This window comes from Castor canadensis, chromosome 12 (assembly GCF_047511655.1).
Source record: "Castor canadensis chromosome 12, mCasCan1.hap1v2, whole genome shotgun sequence".
Taxonomy (NCBI): domain Eukaryota; kingdom Metazoa; phylum Chordata; class Mammalia; order Rodentia; family Castoridae; genus Castor; species Castor canadensis.
The window spans coordinates 10,552,601-10,567,899 of NC_133397.1; the positions used below are offsets into that span (position 1 = coordinate 10,552,601).

Consider the following 15,299-nt stretch of genomic DNA (forward strand, 5'->3'; position numbering starts at 1 on the left):
ATGAGTCCCTTTTGCATGCTATCAGTGATAAGAATGAGAAATTCAGTAAGTGACTTCTAGGAATAGCAGTTCTCCACAATGTCTCGTAAATTTTTAAAAAAACAGGCCAAGAAGATAATTATATGTAAATGACTATTTTAATAGCTTGTAGACAGATTTTACAGCTATACTTGTTTCCCAAGGTTGGACAGTTTCAGTGGTGTGGTTTAAGTATAATTATTTTCCTTCTAATATAAAAGAGTTATCACATTTATATGGATGTTTGTAGCTTTCAGAGACTTCCACATTTATTACATTGGCCATGATTTTATTTTGTGGATATACATTAACAGGTTTTTGCTGTGTAAATGTTTAAATGCTGTTTAAATAGATTGAATTTTAAAGTGGTCTCATATTCACTTCTCTACATTTATTTTAAAGAGTATAAAAAAGCTTGATGCCTTTCACCACAATGAATGTTATAACTTTAGCTACTCGTCCTCTAAGTCCTTTCACCATTCTACCCAACTTGATGTTGCATTTTCCTTTCTTTTTCACTTGTGCAAAGGAAAACATAATATTTCTAGTCCGCATAATGCAAAAAGAAGTGATTTTACTCAACTCATTCTTCAAGCTGGTCTACAGCATTGTTCTCAACAATTGCACAAAAAATATAGAGTGTAATAACTCTAATGATATTAAAAGCTAAACATTTAAAGAATAAATTTATCAGGACTAAATTGGCTGTATTGCAAGTAAGCTATTGTAAATCATCATATTAGAAAATAGTAAATGAAATTTACAACATTCACAAAGAAAAAATAATAATTATCTCAATAAATAAAAATATTACACAAATTAATGGAAAATATTGTTGGAAATTTAGGAATTTAAGAGATCTTGCTTAAATTGACAAAGCTATCTACCTTTACAGTTTTCAAAAATGTTATCATAAGTGGCCAAAATTAGAAGCATTTTTCTAAAAATCAGGAACAGAATAAGAATGTTCCCTTTCCCTGAGGAAATTCAATATTGTTTTGGAAATGCCAATCAATAAACGAGAAAAGAAACATTAAAAATCTTACAAAGTTTGGAAGACAATGAAATAAAACCATGATTACTTGTAAATCACTAAATGGTCAAAAAGAAAACTCCAAAGCACTTAAAATAATTGTAACAATAAATAGAAGAGTCTAGTGAGATGCTAAATAAAAGATTGATACATTATGGATTAATAATCAAGAGTAAAAAGAGCATTTATATGGCTTACTATTGAACACCTGTAATCCTAGCTACTCAGGAAGTGGAGACTGGAAGGGTCCTGTTTGAGGCTAGCCCCAGAAAAAAAGTTAGTGAGTCATCATCTCAACAAATAAGCTGGAAATGATGTCTCACATCTATAATTCCAGCTACAGGGGAGGCTTAGATAGAAGGATCACAGTCTAAGGCTGATCCTAACCAAAACCATGAGGCCCTTGTTGAAAAATAATTGAAGTGAAAGAGGACTGGGGATCTGGCAAAACTGGTAGAGTGCATGCCTAGCAAGCATGAGATGTGGAGTTCAGACCCAAGGTTCCAAAAAAATTATAAAAGGTAATGAAGTAACAAAGATTAAATCTAATATGCAATTAAAAAATGAATCAAATTCTTTGCAAAGAATATTGTCCAAGATATAGTTTTAAAAACAAAACAAGTGGATTAAACCTAAGAAATAACAAATGAGAAATAAAGTGTCACTTTCCCAAATTTTAATGCAATTTCAATAAAAATGCCAACAAAGTTTAATGTAGATCTAGATGATGATTTAAAAATAAATAAAACAATGGTCAAGGAATAGTCGTGACGTTTTCTTGCAAAGAAGCCTTAGATGAGGGGGTTCCTGCAATCAGATATCAAACTTACATTACCTGTTAGTTAGGACACATGAGAATGGGAAAGAAGAATAAGTATAGAAATAATAAGATAACAAAGATCCAGAAATAAACAATCACATTTATAAATACGTGGTATATGAGGCAGGCAGCATGGCAAATTCCTAGGTTCAGAAGGGAATCTTTAATAACACTTCGGGAAAATTGGTAAGTCATATACAAAAATGAAGCTGTGTCTCTACCTCATACCTTACATGCACAAAGCGTTCAAGTCAGATGGAAACTGAAATGTTATATGCAGATTTTAAATCTGAGAAGACAATAGTAATTATCTTCAGGTTACATGATTTAAAAAGTATAATACATATATAATAATATATTTAATGTTTTTATATTATATACTTATTCTATATGATATGTATATTATATTAGATATTTATTACATATAATACATAAAATTTTAGGAAATTGTACTATATTAAGGTATAAAAGTGCTTTTTAATTCCATGCATGCTTGCATGCAAAACAAAATCCCCTTCTCTTACTCAATGTTTGCTAAGTCAAAAAAATCAATAAAATTAAAGAAATGAAAGTGGTTTTTAATAAAAGGAAAACTCTCCTTCAAAATTGAAAAAAAATAGCTGGAATGCATACAGTAAACAAATGATTAGTGTTACACATAAATGAAAGAGATTAAGGGCTGGTGGAGATTAAACAATAAATTGAACATATGACATACTACAAATTTTTAAAAGAGGGTCAAATAAATAAGCAAACATACCTGTAGAGGTGTCACGAGTGTCTATGCTATTTAGTAATCAGGAAAACAACATTAATCAGACATCAGTAGTGTTACAGCCATAAATTGGCAATAAAATAGATCTGATATCTGCTACTATCAGGCTTTAGTGATGCTATGGATCCCTGTACTACCACAGAGAACTGAGGAGGTTTTCAGAAGGTGCAACAATTTGTGAAGCAGTTTGTTTTCATGTTACACTAAACACTTTCTTTTTCCTTATGGTGAAGTGTCTGTTTCTCTAGTAAGAAACGGGAGATGCTAGTTTGGGAATCTTGACCCATTTCTTGAATTTGTACTTGGAAAGAGTGTATGGACATACTTTTCAAAGCTTGATGTCTCTAGTAAGTATAGAGGACTGTCTTGAGGTTTAAAATACACAGTAACGATTTCAAGGAGGTTTTATAATATATTTAATGTCTATTACATGTCCTATGTAAAGTGCTCTTTCCTCCAGAGCACTTTATATTCACATCTACTCAAAAAAGTGAAGCTATGTATTCCACTTAAATGTCTTTGGGGTTAGCGTTACAATTTTTCATTATATTGGAAGGATGCATTATCTGATAAATCAGAAATATTAACCATCAAATTGTCATACCACTATAGGAATTGTGTTTAAGAGCGCATAGAACCTATAATGATCCCATACGCATCATGATCCACTAAAAAAGTAGAGGAGCAGCTCTTCCTTAGCACAAGCAACTTTTCTTTTTGCTACTGTAACTCACATTTTATTTATTTATTTATTTTTCTTTTATTCATACATGCATACAATGTTTGGGTCATTTCTCCCCCATTCCTCCACCCCCTCACTTACCCCCCCACCCCCTCCCTCTCCCCTCATCCCCCTTGCTACCAGGCAGAAACTATTTTGCCCTTATCTCTAATTTTGTTGAAAAGAGAGTATAAGCAATAATAGGAAGGACCAAGGGTTTTTGCTAGTTGAGATAAGGATAGCTATTCAGGGAGTTGACTCACATTAATTTCCTGTGCATGTGTGTTACCTTCTAGGTTAATTCTTCTTGATCTAACCTTTTCTCTAGTTCCTGGTCCCCTTTTCTTATTGGCCTCAGTTACTTTTAAGGTATCTGCTTTAGTTTCTCTGCGTTAAGGGCAACAAATGCTAGCTAATTTTTTAGGTGTCTTACCTATCCTCACCCCTCCCTTGTGTGCTCTTGCTTTTATCATGTGCTCAAAGTCCAATCCCATTGTTGTGTTTGACCTTGATCTAATGTCCACATATGAGGGAGAACATACGATTTTTGGTCTTTTGGGCCAGGCTAACCTCACTCAGAATGATGTTCTCCAATTCCATCCATTTACCAGCAAATGATAACATTTCGTTCTTCTTCATGGCTGCGTAAATTTCATTGTGTATAGATACCACATTTTCTTAATCCATTCATCAGTGGTGGGGCATCTTGGCTGTTTCCATAACTTGGCTATTGTGAATAGTGCCGCAATAAACATGGGTGTGCAGGTGCCTCTGGAGTAACCTGTGTCACAGTCTTTTGGGTATATCCCTGAGTGGTATTGCTGGATCAAATGGTAGATCAATGTTTAGCTTTTTAAGTAGCCTCCAAATTTTTTTCCAGAGTGGTTGTACTAGTTTACATTCCCACCAACAGTGTAAGAGGGTTCCTTTTGGTTTTTTATTATAATACTAATCATTTGGTATGTATGTGCATCCCAGCCATTTTACTTCAGATCTGGAGTTGAGTTATTCTTTCTTTTCATTAACCCCTCCCCCACTTTTATAATATCTGAGGCATGCCATCAATGACCTAATTCCTCCAGGTAGGCCTTTCCACCTCCCAAAAATAATGCCACCAGCTGGGGAACAAGCACTCAACACATGAGTCCCTGGGGGACATTTCAGATGCAAACATAACACTGATCACCCATCTTTATTTATCAAAGTTACAAGTCATGTATTTGTAAGGACTTAATTTTTTAAAGTTTCCTGAAACATTGTGTGTCACTTGGGTTTAGTTATTTTTTTATTTTATTTTTTGTTTTGTTTTTCTTTATTCATTTATTCATATGTGCATACATTCTTTGTGCCATTTCTCCCCCCTGCCCCTGGGTTCAATTATTAATGTTATCATTATTACACACTGAAACAAAATGCATAGATATTTTACCAAATTTGATAATTATGGAAACAAATAGTGTATCTATATTAATGAAATAAAGTCTTATAAAAAACTTCATTTAACAGAAATAGGCAGACAGCAAAACATAACTAGCTATTTGAGAGCTACTAAATTATCCTTATTGTAGCTGTTAAGAGATAATTGTATTTAAGAAGTGTGAATATTGACTATAATGGAGTACTTTATGTAGAAGTGTCTGAGAAATGGTTTTGATTTCTTCATTGAATAATACACAGTGAATCTGAAAATAATATCACATATTGGACATCAAACAATATGATATACATAAAATATGATATAATACTGTTGTCATCCCAGAAGATATTCTAGTAACATTTAAGAAATCACATGAATACAACCTAAAATAATCCTGTGTCTGCAGTTGAAAGAAACAATTTTTTTCAAATACTGGTAGTCCAAAAAAGAATCTGAACAGTAGCTGGTAAGAATTGCTTAGGTACAAATTGAAAAATACTGTTTTATAATTAAGTGATTTTTGGAATTTTTTTCTTTTTTTGATGAGCCTCAGGAGGCAGAGCCAGTGAAGAGCTTCAGTGAGCACTGTTGTATTTCTACATCCCAGGATGTTACACATCTGAATTCAGACGATACCAAGATATTTCTCTATTACTAAGCTTTACTTTCTTCACTTTACCCACTCCAAAACTGAGGTTCTTGGGTCCTTATTAATCATCTTGAAGAGATTTTGTTTGTTTGGTCATTGGAAGTTTTTGCATTCTGTGCCAATAACCATAGTAACTTGCAATTGAAAAGGTATGTTTTTCTTTAATAAAGAGAGGAAAGGCAACTTGTGGACTTAAGGATATTTACAGGCAAAAGTCTTATAAGGGATTTTACTTATCAAAGTCAAAGAATAGAAAGTGCTGTCTTCTGTATCTATATGTGCAAACTAAGATCCTTTCCTTAGCATACACTAAGCACAATGTGAACATTAGCAATCCATACGATACAGAGAAAAGGCTACATCTGCAGTAGAGATTAAAATTGTGGATGACTATTTTATTTTATTTTTTTTACAATTGCATATGAATACTTTTAGTTTATTGCCTTAAATGGGAGGTTTTTAACATACATATCCATTAAAATCATATGAACCTAGCTATTTTACTATAGAAGTAAGCTTGCACTAAATGGCAATAAATAGAAAAAAAACAATAGCATCGTATTTCTATATTGGAGACTCTCTTTAAATTGTCTTTGGAATAAGGAAATTTGTTTATTTATTTATTTATTTATTTATATTATTCATATGTGCATACAAGGCTTGGTTCATTTCTCCCCCCTGCCCCCACCCCCTCCCTTACCACCCACTCCGCCCCCTCCCTCTCCCCCCCCAATACCCAGCAGAAACTATTTTGCCCTTATTTCTAATTTTGTTGTAGAGAGAGTATAAGCAATAATAGGAAGGAACAAGGGTTTTTGCTGGTTGAGATAAGGACAGCTATACAGGGCATTGACATTGATTTCCTGTGTGTGGGTGTTACCTTCTAGGTTAATTCTTTTTGATCTCACCTTTTCTCTAGTTCCTGGTCCCCTTTTCCTATTGGCCTCAGTTGCTTTTAAGGTATCTGCTTTAGTTTCTCTGCGTTAAGGGCAACAAATGCTAGCTAATTTTTTAGGTGTCTTACCTATCCTCACCCCTCCCTTGTGTGCTCTTGCTTTTATCATGTGCTCAAAGTCCAATCCCATTGTTGTGTTTGCCCTTGATCTAGTGTCCACATATGAGGGAGAACATACGATTTTTGGTCTTTTGGGACAGGCTATTGACTATTTTAAATATTCGTGCTACAGCTCCAACATTTGAAGTATGATTTCAAGTAGCTCTGGGTGGCACTAAGTAGTATCCAAATTTGATCTGTAACCATTGCCCTTTTTTGTCACTTTTCACCAGTGGATCATGTTTGGAGAGGGCAGACAGGTCTGTACTTACTTCTTTGCTACCACTTGTCCCTTTGTGTTCTTTCCTGAGCATGAAGCTGTGCTGAAATTGAATATTCCTGTAAGTAATTATCATTCCTACTAATAAACTAATTTGATGGTTCTTTTGAGGCTCATGAAGTGAATTACTGAATTTGACTCCTATTGAGAAATGTATACTTACTCCAATAGATGGCACTGTGACATAAATTAGTAATGTTATGAAATTAAAACTAAAATAGCACATACACACACACACACAGAAAACATAATCACTATCTTTTTCCCCTCAAGCAGACTTTATGAAGCATTAATCAATTCAGAGAAACTAATAAAATGCCTGGAAAATGAATCCCGATGTTACTTAAATTATGGCTGTTTGTCAGTAAACAGAGAAAATTTATGGGCCAGCCATTGGAGTATACTAACAGGCAAAATAGACTTGGCCCCTGATAAAGTTTGGGGATATTTTTAACGCATAGAGGGAGGTTTGGATTGGTCATTGTTTGCAGGATGAATTCCATTATCATTTTTCTTTCAAGGAGTCAATTTTGACAGTCCCTGAGTTGAAATCAAGTAGTCTAAGCAGCAAATTCTTTTGTAAATCTTAAAATTCTGCCAGCTTTTTGTCTGAGATGTCAGTCGTTCTCTTTAATATGTCATAAAAGTGTTTGTCTGAACAATGAACTAACATTTATTTTTGTGCTAAATTAGGAAAACAAGGGGATTGAACCAGCTTGACATTACATTTAGCTGAACACCACCAGGGGTGTTTACATTGGTGAGAATGAAGAAATAGAAGGAGAGCAAACACACAAAGCTGGGAGTTAGGACACAGGGGTTCTACCACTTCATCTCTCTGGACCTGCACCTTGTCATTTATACAACAACAAAGTAGAAAAGATTATTCTAGAGTCCCCACAAGCACTGAGTGTATTATCATTTCCTTTATCTAATGCAAAACATAATTGACGTTGTAAAATTTAAAGACCTATTACCACAAATGGTAAATTATATTTTAGAATAAAAAGCTGAATTACTCCTTAGTCAGTCTGTGAACATAATAATGAATTTGAAGGTTTGCCTGACATCATCTATGTTTTTGGAAATAAGTTTAATATTGGAAGAAAGATTTAACTTCATTTATGGAGCGTTGGCCTTCCTCCCTCCTTCTTTCCTTTCTTCCCACGTGGTGGTTAGGATAGAAGAAACTTTGACACTGCCACTTAGAGTTTGAGTATAATAGACAGTTAACAAGCAATTAGAACATAGAAAGACATGTGCTTGTAAGAGTAGAAATACAGACAGACATATGGAGCCACATCTACCCAATTCAAAAGCAGAGCATTTCTCCTTATGTTTATCACTGTATCTTTTTATCATTCCTTGCCCAGGGGGTTTGGAATGACACCCTCTTGTTGGCAAAGGCACTCAGCAAGGTGAAAATCTCTAGATACAATTTGCATTAGTTTCCCAGGCCTGCTGTAACAAATATCACAACATAATTAGTTTTCTCAAGTCATGGAGGCTTGAAGTTCAAAATCAAGGTGCCAAGAGGGTCATATTCCCTCCAAAGACTATAGAAAGAGCTCCATCATTGTCTTTTCTAGCTTTTTTCTGTGGTGACTGGCAGTCCTTGATACCTCTTAGCTTAAGCAACATAGCTATAATCTCAGCCCTTAGTCCTGCATGACCTTTCTTCTGTGTCTCATTTGTCTTCAAAATACCCTCTCAATAAAACACCAATAATTGCCTTTGGGGTCCAACTGTACCCTGTAGTACCTCATCTAAATCGATTACATGGGCAAATCCCCTTATTTCCAAATAACGTAATGTGCATTTTTTCTAAGTGGACATGAATGTTTGGAAGATACCATAAAAGTGAGTTCAATATTATTTTAAAAATTAGTAGCCTAAGAAAAGAAGAGATAGGAAGGAAGAAAGTAGAATTAGAGCTTGTTAATAAAATTTATATATATTTTAAATAATTATGGCTAATATATGCATTTCCTAAGAGAAGATAAAATATGGGTTCATAAAAACATTTGCTTATGCATTTATCGTGCAATGTTGTTTTCTATCTAATGATTTATAGCATATAGTCAACTCACAGAGGGCTGAATTTGGGCTGATCACAAACAGTGGAATCCCTGGACTACGCATCTCATGGAAGTTGGTAGTCATATCTTCTTTGCCCAAAGCCAGAGGAGACTGTCGTTTCCAACCCCCTCTGTCTTTCAGAGAAGAAACTGGGCAGTCAAGGAAGAAAAGCCACAGAAAGATGCAAAACTCAAAATCTGAGCAATCTCTGAACAAAATAATTAGCTTTTGAATTATTGAAAATGTGAAGAATTCTTGACAACATAATGGTTCCACTAAATTTCCTTCCAATTTTCTTCAATTCAAAATCAATTTTAAATTTACTTCTCTTGTCATTAGCACTGACATATTTAATATGAGGGACTTTAAGCACTGACAACATGAAATCCTTTTATGATAGATTTGTTGTTAAGCTCTCAAATCAAACTTTTAAATACAAGATTTATGCTCTTTCTATTTCCTTCTGTCATTCCATTTTTCCTGCCTACATACTTGTTTGCAGTCTCTCAATCTCCTTCTCCCTCCCCTTTCTCTCTGTCCTCCTTCCTTCCCTTCTTTCCTTCTATTCGTCACTCTTCCTTCCTCCTTCCCCATCTCCCTTCCTTCCTTCTCTTCCAGAATATGGATTTTCTTTGTAAGTCTGCTCTAAAAGAATGCAATAGACAGAATTCAAACTTTGCATAAAAAATAAAGCTCAACCTTCATGTTTAGGCACACCACCTAGAATCATACACTGAGGTGTCAAAATGGAAGGAGAGAGGAGGGAGTTAAAAATAAAAGTATATTTTTCTGAGCTCACTCAGTGAGCTTGGGGTAAACCTGGGAGAATGGGAGCCTCTGCCAACCCATGAGTAGCTGATGCTTTGGAAGAATTTTATAAGCTTTTTCTGACCAGCTAAACAAAGGTGTCTCCTCTGTTCTAGATGGATCCCTTCTTCCTAATATGGAATGCACAGATCTGGATTTCAGCTCTTGCCTTCCTGCAGTTGGTCATCTTTCTGCAGCGCTAATCTACAGCCCTCGGAGGCAGCTTGAGGACTGTTAGGACAGACATTCTTCTTTCACCTTCACTTTTACTGATTTTGATTGTCAGTCCGCCTTTGCCATAATTACTGTTAGTCAGCTCTCCATTGCTATATCAAAATACTTGAGATAATCAACCTAAAATGAAGAAAGTCTTATTTTGTCTCCTGGTTTTGAAGATTCTAGTCGATGGTTGGCTGGTCTGGTACTTCTGAGCGTGCATCAAGGCAGAGAGCATGCAGCAGAGGAAGTGGCTCGCCTCTTGCAGCAGGGCATTGAAAAAGAGAGAGGAAGAGACCAGAGCCCCACAATTCCTCAAGGGCAGGTCCCCAGAGATCTGAAACCTTCACTAGGCCCCACCTCTTAAAGGCTCTACCTCTCCCAAAAGTGCTATAGGCCAACAAGCAAGCTCTTAACACAAGGCCTTGGGGAGCACTTATCCAAACCACAGAAATACCCCACATCTCTCACACAGGAAAGATATTTTAGAAGTTGTAGAAATCACAGTCGCTTATATTTATCAACAATAATTGAACACATGCTTATCTAACAAGTATTTAGAATTTAATATCCAGCAAAATTATAGGCACGGGGAGGCCTTGAAACTCCAGAGATTATTAGTAGAAGCTGCTACTAATACCATCTAGATATAAGACTTTAGGCAAGTTATGTGAGAAGTTATTCTCAGAAAGACTGATCTTAGTAACCAAGACATAGGATTATATAGGTTTAAAGGATTAATGCATGTGAAGATTATTGTGGAAAAACAGTGTTTGACTCACATAAAGTGTTAGCATTCATTATGATTTTTTCATTAACAAAGTATAGACACAATAAGGCATAGACAGTGGACATAAATAATTCAGCATCCTATGAATTCCACTTTAAATCTTTTCAAAGAAGTTATTGTGTAACTTCCAGGATTATTAACGGATTTTACTAAAAATTCAGAGGGAAACAGCAGTGAGACAAGATTTGTCACTACTAATGCTTTTATTCACAGACACACAATTACACTTTTTTTCCAGTACAAGGAATGAACTTATGGTCCGTGCACACTAGGCAACTGCTACATACTGAGCTACATTGCTAGCCCATTTATACCTTTAAAATCTTATTCTGACAAATTTGTATTGAATATATTTGTACAAATTGTATTGAGTATATTTCATGATCAAGGTAAAACATTTTCAATGGGATTATACTTTAAATCCAACAGTATTTATTGAATATTTAACCCACTTTCATTTGTATGTGCATGAGAGAGACAGAGGGAGAGGTAGTGAATATTGAAGGTCTTATTTTAATTTTTCTTTTAATCCCACTAAAAGAAAATGAGGGAAGCTTCCTGCTTTTGTCTCTAGGAGCAGTAATTTGTTGATAATCTCTGAGCTCAGTTTATTGATGTTATAACTAATAATATAAGCATTTTCAAGAACTAAACCTGAGCCACTCTCAGTCTTCAGGAAGAAGTTTCCATCGGAAAAAAAAATCCAGGCTCTGGGATTATATCAGTGGATAAAAAGTTTCTCTGTACAGAATATTTGTCACTAAACTTGCAAAATCTATGCAGAAATTGTAAAGGGAATGGCTGCATGGGCGGTAAGCATTCCCAGGAAGGATGTTCTTTGCCATGACTTTGCACTGAACATTAGTATTTTGTACAACTTTCCAAGATAGTAGATCTTGCCTTCAGGCTTAGGAGCTCTTAGAAACTGGGCTCCTCAAGTTTATCTCTAAAATAGCTTCTCACAGACTGACCTGAGGATGCAGACCTGTGGAGCAGAATGACAATTTCTTCATATGCACTAAAAAGAATAGCCCAGGAGGCTGGGAAGCTACCATTTCCATGATCAGAGCTGTCCTTAGGTCCTGGCTATTTTCCCTAGAACAGTAATTAATCAGAAGGTGACTGGAGCTCAGAATGAGGATGAGGAGAATTTCTTACTTAATGGAAGGATAGATTCCAAAAAGTGGATTACCTATTCACATGGAGTTAATCCGACTAAGAGCACTTTACAAAACTGCAAATCTTCCCCCTCTTTTGTTATCATTGTGCATTGTAATTTATCTTAAAATGGTTTTGAAAACTGCAACAACACGTACACTTACTAGAATTGCTGAAATAAAAATGAAACAACTCCAAAGCTTGCAGGGATGTGGAGAAACTGAATCGTCACACTCATCTGGTAGAAATGTGACTAGAGAGATCCAAGATGGTGACAGAGACAGAGCCGCAGACCTCGAGAGCTGACCCAGAGGTCCTATGGAGAAGCTGGAGGCACGCCTGACTGAGGTAAAGCTCCAGGGGCAGCCAAAACCACGGCACTCTAAAGACTCAGATCATGGACGGCTTCACCACACTACGATCTAATAAAAGAACAGCCGCCTGCCAAATCCCCGCCCCATAGGTCTGCCGAGCTGCTGCTCCGTTCTGCCGGGCTCTCGGCCCCTTGGGCTGCGCCAGGCCACAGCCCCGTGCTAGACCCACACAGCGGGATAGCTGTCCCTCAGCCGTGCTGGACACACCATGCGGAACACCCGCCCCTTGGCCCTGTCGTGGGACCCACGACCACCGGGATCCCCGCCACCAGTCTGCGCGGGACCCCAGCCTGGAGCGGGTCCCACAGCTCTCTGGGATACCTGCCCCTCCCCCTGAGCCCCCTGCCCTTCAGGCCCTACTGAGCCCCAGCCACATGTGGGATGACCAGAACCCACTCCACCCATCAGACCCTGTCTGGCTCCAGCTCCATGTGGAACAACTGGAGCCCCGCCCTGCTGGGACAGGCACCATCCTGGCGTGAGACAGCCGCACCCACCAACCTGCCAGGAACCCCGCTCCTTGTGCAGAGCCGGCCACAGCTCTGCAGGCTTCCCAGATAACCGCTCCACCAGGCTCCTGCTCGGCGGCCACTAGAGGACTCCAAGCTGCCTAAGAGACACTCACAGACTGGACTGGACACTAAAGCACTAAAAACAACTAAGCCTGCAATCCTACTGTTCCAGAACTGGTGATTTTTTTTTTCTCCCTTCTTTAAGAGCTTGTCAGCCTGGTTTACTGTTTGACCACCCACCATCTCTACCATTTCTTTTTCCTTTATTTCTTTCCTTTTTTCCCTCTCTTTTCTTTTCCCTTCTCTTTCTCTTTTTTAACCTTCTCTAACAATTTTGTTATTATTAACATTGTAATCCAGCTAATACCAAATTACACATAGTCCAGGGACAGAAATGGTACCTAGTGGAAATATGGGAAGAACAAAAAGGGATGGAAACCATTCTTCCCTCAAAAATAAAGTAGTACAGGATTTAGAGCAAAATGAAGAAAACAGATATCCAGACCCAGATTCCAACAAAACAAAGATAAACTATACCAAGGAACCCAATGAAGAACACAAGACCACCCTGAAAGAAGAAATTGTACAAGTAATTAATGAGAATTTCATAGAGATGCTACTAGACATGGTCAACCAAAGCATACAGGAGGCAATCAAGAAAATCCAAGATGACAAAACTCAAGAATATCAGAAAACACAGAAACAAATAAATGAAATTGTAGAAGCTCTAAACAAACACCAAACTGAAACAAAGATCACCATAAGCAGAGAGATAAATGAATTAAGGGCAAAAATCGACAATATTAAAGAAGAAGTAACCCATGATATGGAAAACCTCAAAAAAAAAAAAAGAAACAAAAATACAAAACAAAATGGAAGGCCAATCCAGCAGAATAGAACAAACAGAAGACAGAATCTCAGAACTTGAAGATGAAATGGCAATTAAAGGAAAAACTGAAGAACTATTAATTAAACAACTCAAGACCTGTGAAAACAAAATGCAGGAAGTCATTGACTCCATCAAAGACCAAACCTGAGAATCATGGGCATTGAAGAAGGAGAAGAGGTGCAAGCAAAAGGAATGCATAATATATGCAACAAAATAATAACAGATAATTTCCCAAATCTAGAGAAAACTGGCCCATTCAGGTACAGGAAGCCTCCAGAACACCGAACAGACCTGACCAAAATAGAGCTACCCCACAACATATCATCATTAAAACAACAAATACAGAGACTAGAAAAGAATATTGAAGACTGTAAAAGAGAAAAAACAAATAACATACAAAGGTAAACCCATCAAAATCAAAGCAGACTTCTCAACAGAAACATTAAAAGCAAGAAGAGCATGGGGTGAAATCTTCCAAGCACTGAATGAAAATAACTTCAATCATAGGATACTTTACCTAGCAAAACTATCATTCAAAATAGATGGAGCAATAAAGGTCTTCCATGATAAGCAGAAATTAAAACAATATATGACCACCAAGCCACCACTACAAAAGATTCTCCAAGGAATCCTGCACACAGATAAAGAAAGCAAACAAAACCATGAAAGGGCAGGCAATACCAAACCACAGGAGAAGAAAAGGCAAGAAAGTAAAGAGTAACATTATTTCAGCTATGCATAATCAAACTCTTAATTAACAAAGACAACTACATAACAGGGATAACCACGTATTTATCAATACTAACACTGAATGTTAATGGACTAAATTCCCTCATTAAAAGACACTGATTGGCAAACTGGGTTAAAAAGGAAGATCCCACCTCATCGACAGAAATAAGCACTGACTGAAAGTGAAAGGCTGGAAGAAGATTTACAAAGCCAATGGTCCCCCAAAACAGGCAGGAGTAGCCATACTTATTTCAGACAAAGTAGACTTTAAACCTACATTGATCAAATGAGATAAAGGAGGACACTGCATACTAACAAAAGGGGAAATACACCAAAAGGAAATAACAATTATCAACCTATATGCGCCCAATGTCAATGCACCCAATTTCATCAGTCATACTCTGAAGTATCTAAAAACATATATAAACTCCAACACAATGATAATGGGAGACCTTAATACTCCACTATCACCAATAGATAGGTCATCCAAGCAAAAAATCAACAAAGAAATTCTAGAACTAAACCACACCATAGATCAAATGGACCTAGCTGATGTCTACAGAATATTTCATCCAACTTCTGCACAATACACATTCTTCTCAGCAGCCCATGGAACCTTCTCAAAAATTGATCATATCTTAGGGCACAAAGCAAGCCTCAGTAAATATAAGAAAATAGATAATCCCATGCATTCTATCAACCATAATGCATTAAAACTAGAAATCAACAACAAAAACAGCAGTCAAAAACATGTAAAGAATTAGAAGCTGAACAACACATTGCTCAATGAAAATTGGGTCATTGATGAAATAAAAGTGGATATTAAAAGGTTCCTGGAAATTAATGAAAATGAAAACACGACCTACCAGAACCTATAGGGCATAGCAAAAGCAGTCCTAAGAGGAGAGTTTATAGCCATGAGTGCATATATTAAAAGGACAGAAAGATCTCAAATCAATGACCTAATTCTACAACTCA

At 36.6% G+C, this 15,299-nt stretch overlaps 1 long non-coding RNA gene across 1 annotated transcript in view; it reads left to right on the plus strand.

Moving 5' to 3' along the window:
• Positions 1–15,003, plus strand: part of LOC141414762 (uncharacterized) — a 131,174-nt gene extending 116,171 nt beyond the window's left edge. The window contains exon 7 of the long non-coding RNA XR_012439603.1: positions 9,770–15,003. This is a non-coding gene — a long non-coding RNA (uncharacterized lncRNA). The remainder of the gene's footprint in view (positions 1–9,769) is intronic.
• Positions 15,004–15,299: the final 296 nt, after the last annotated feature.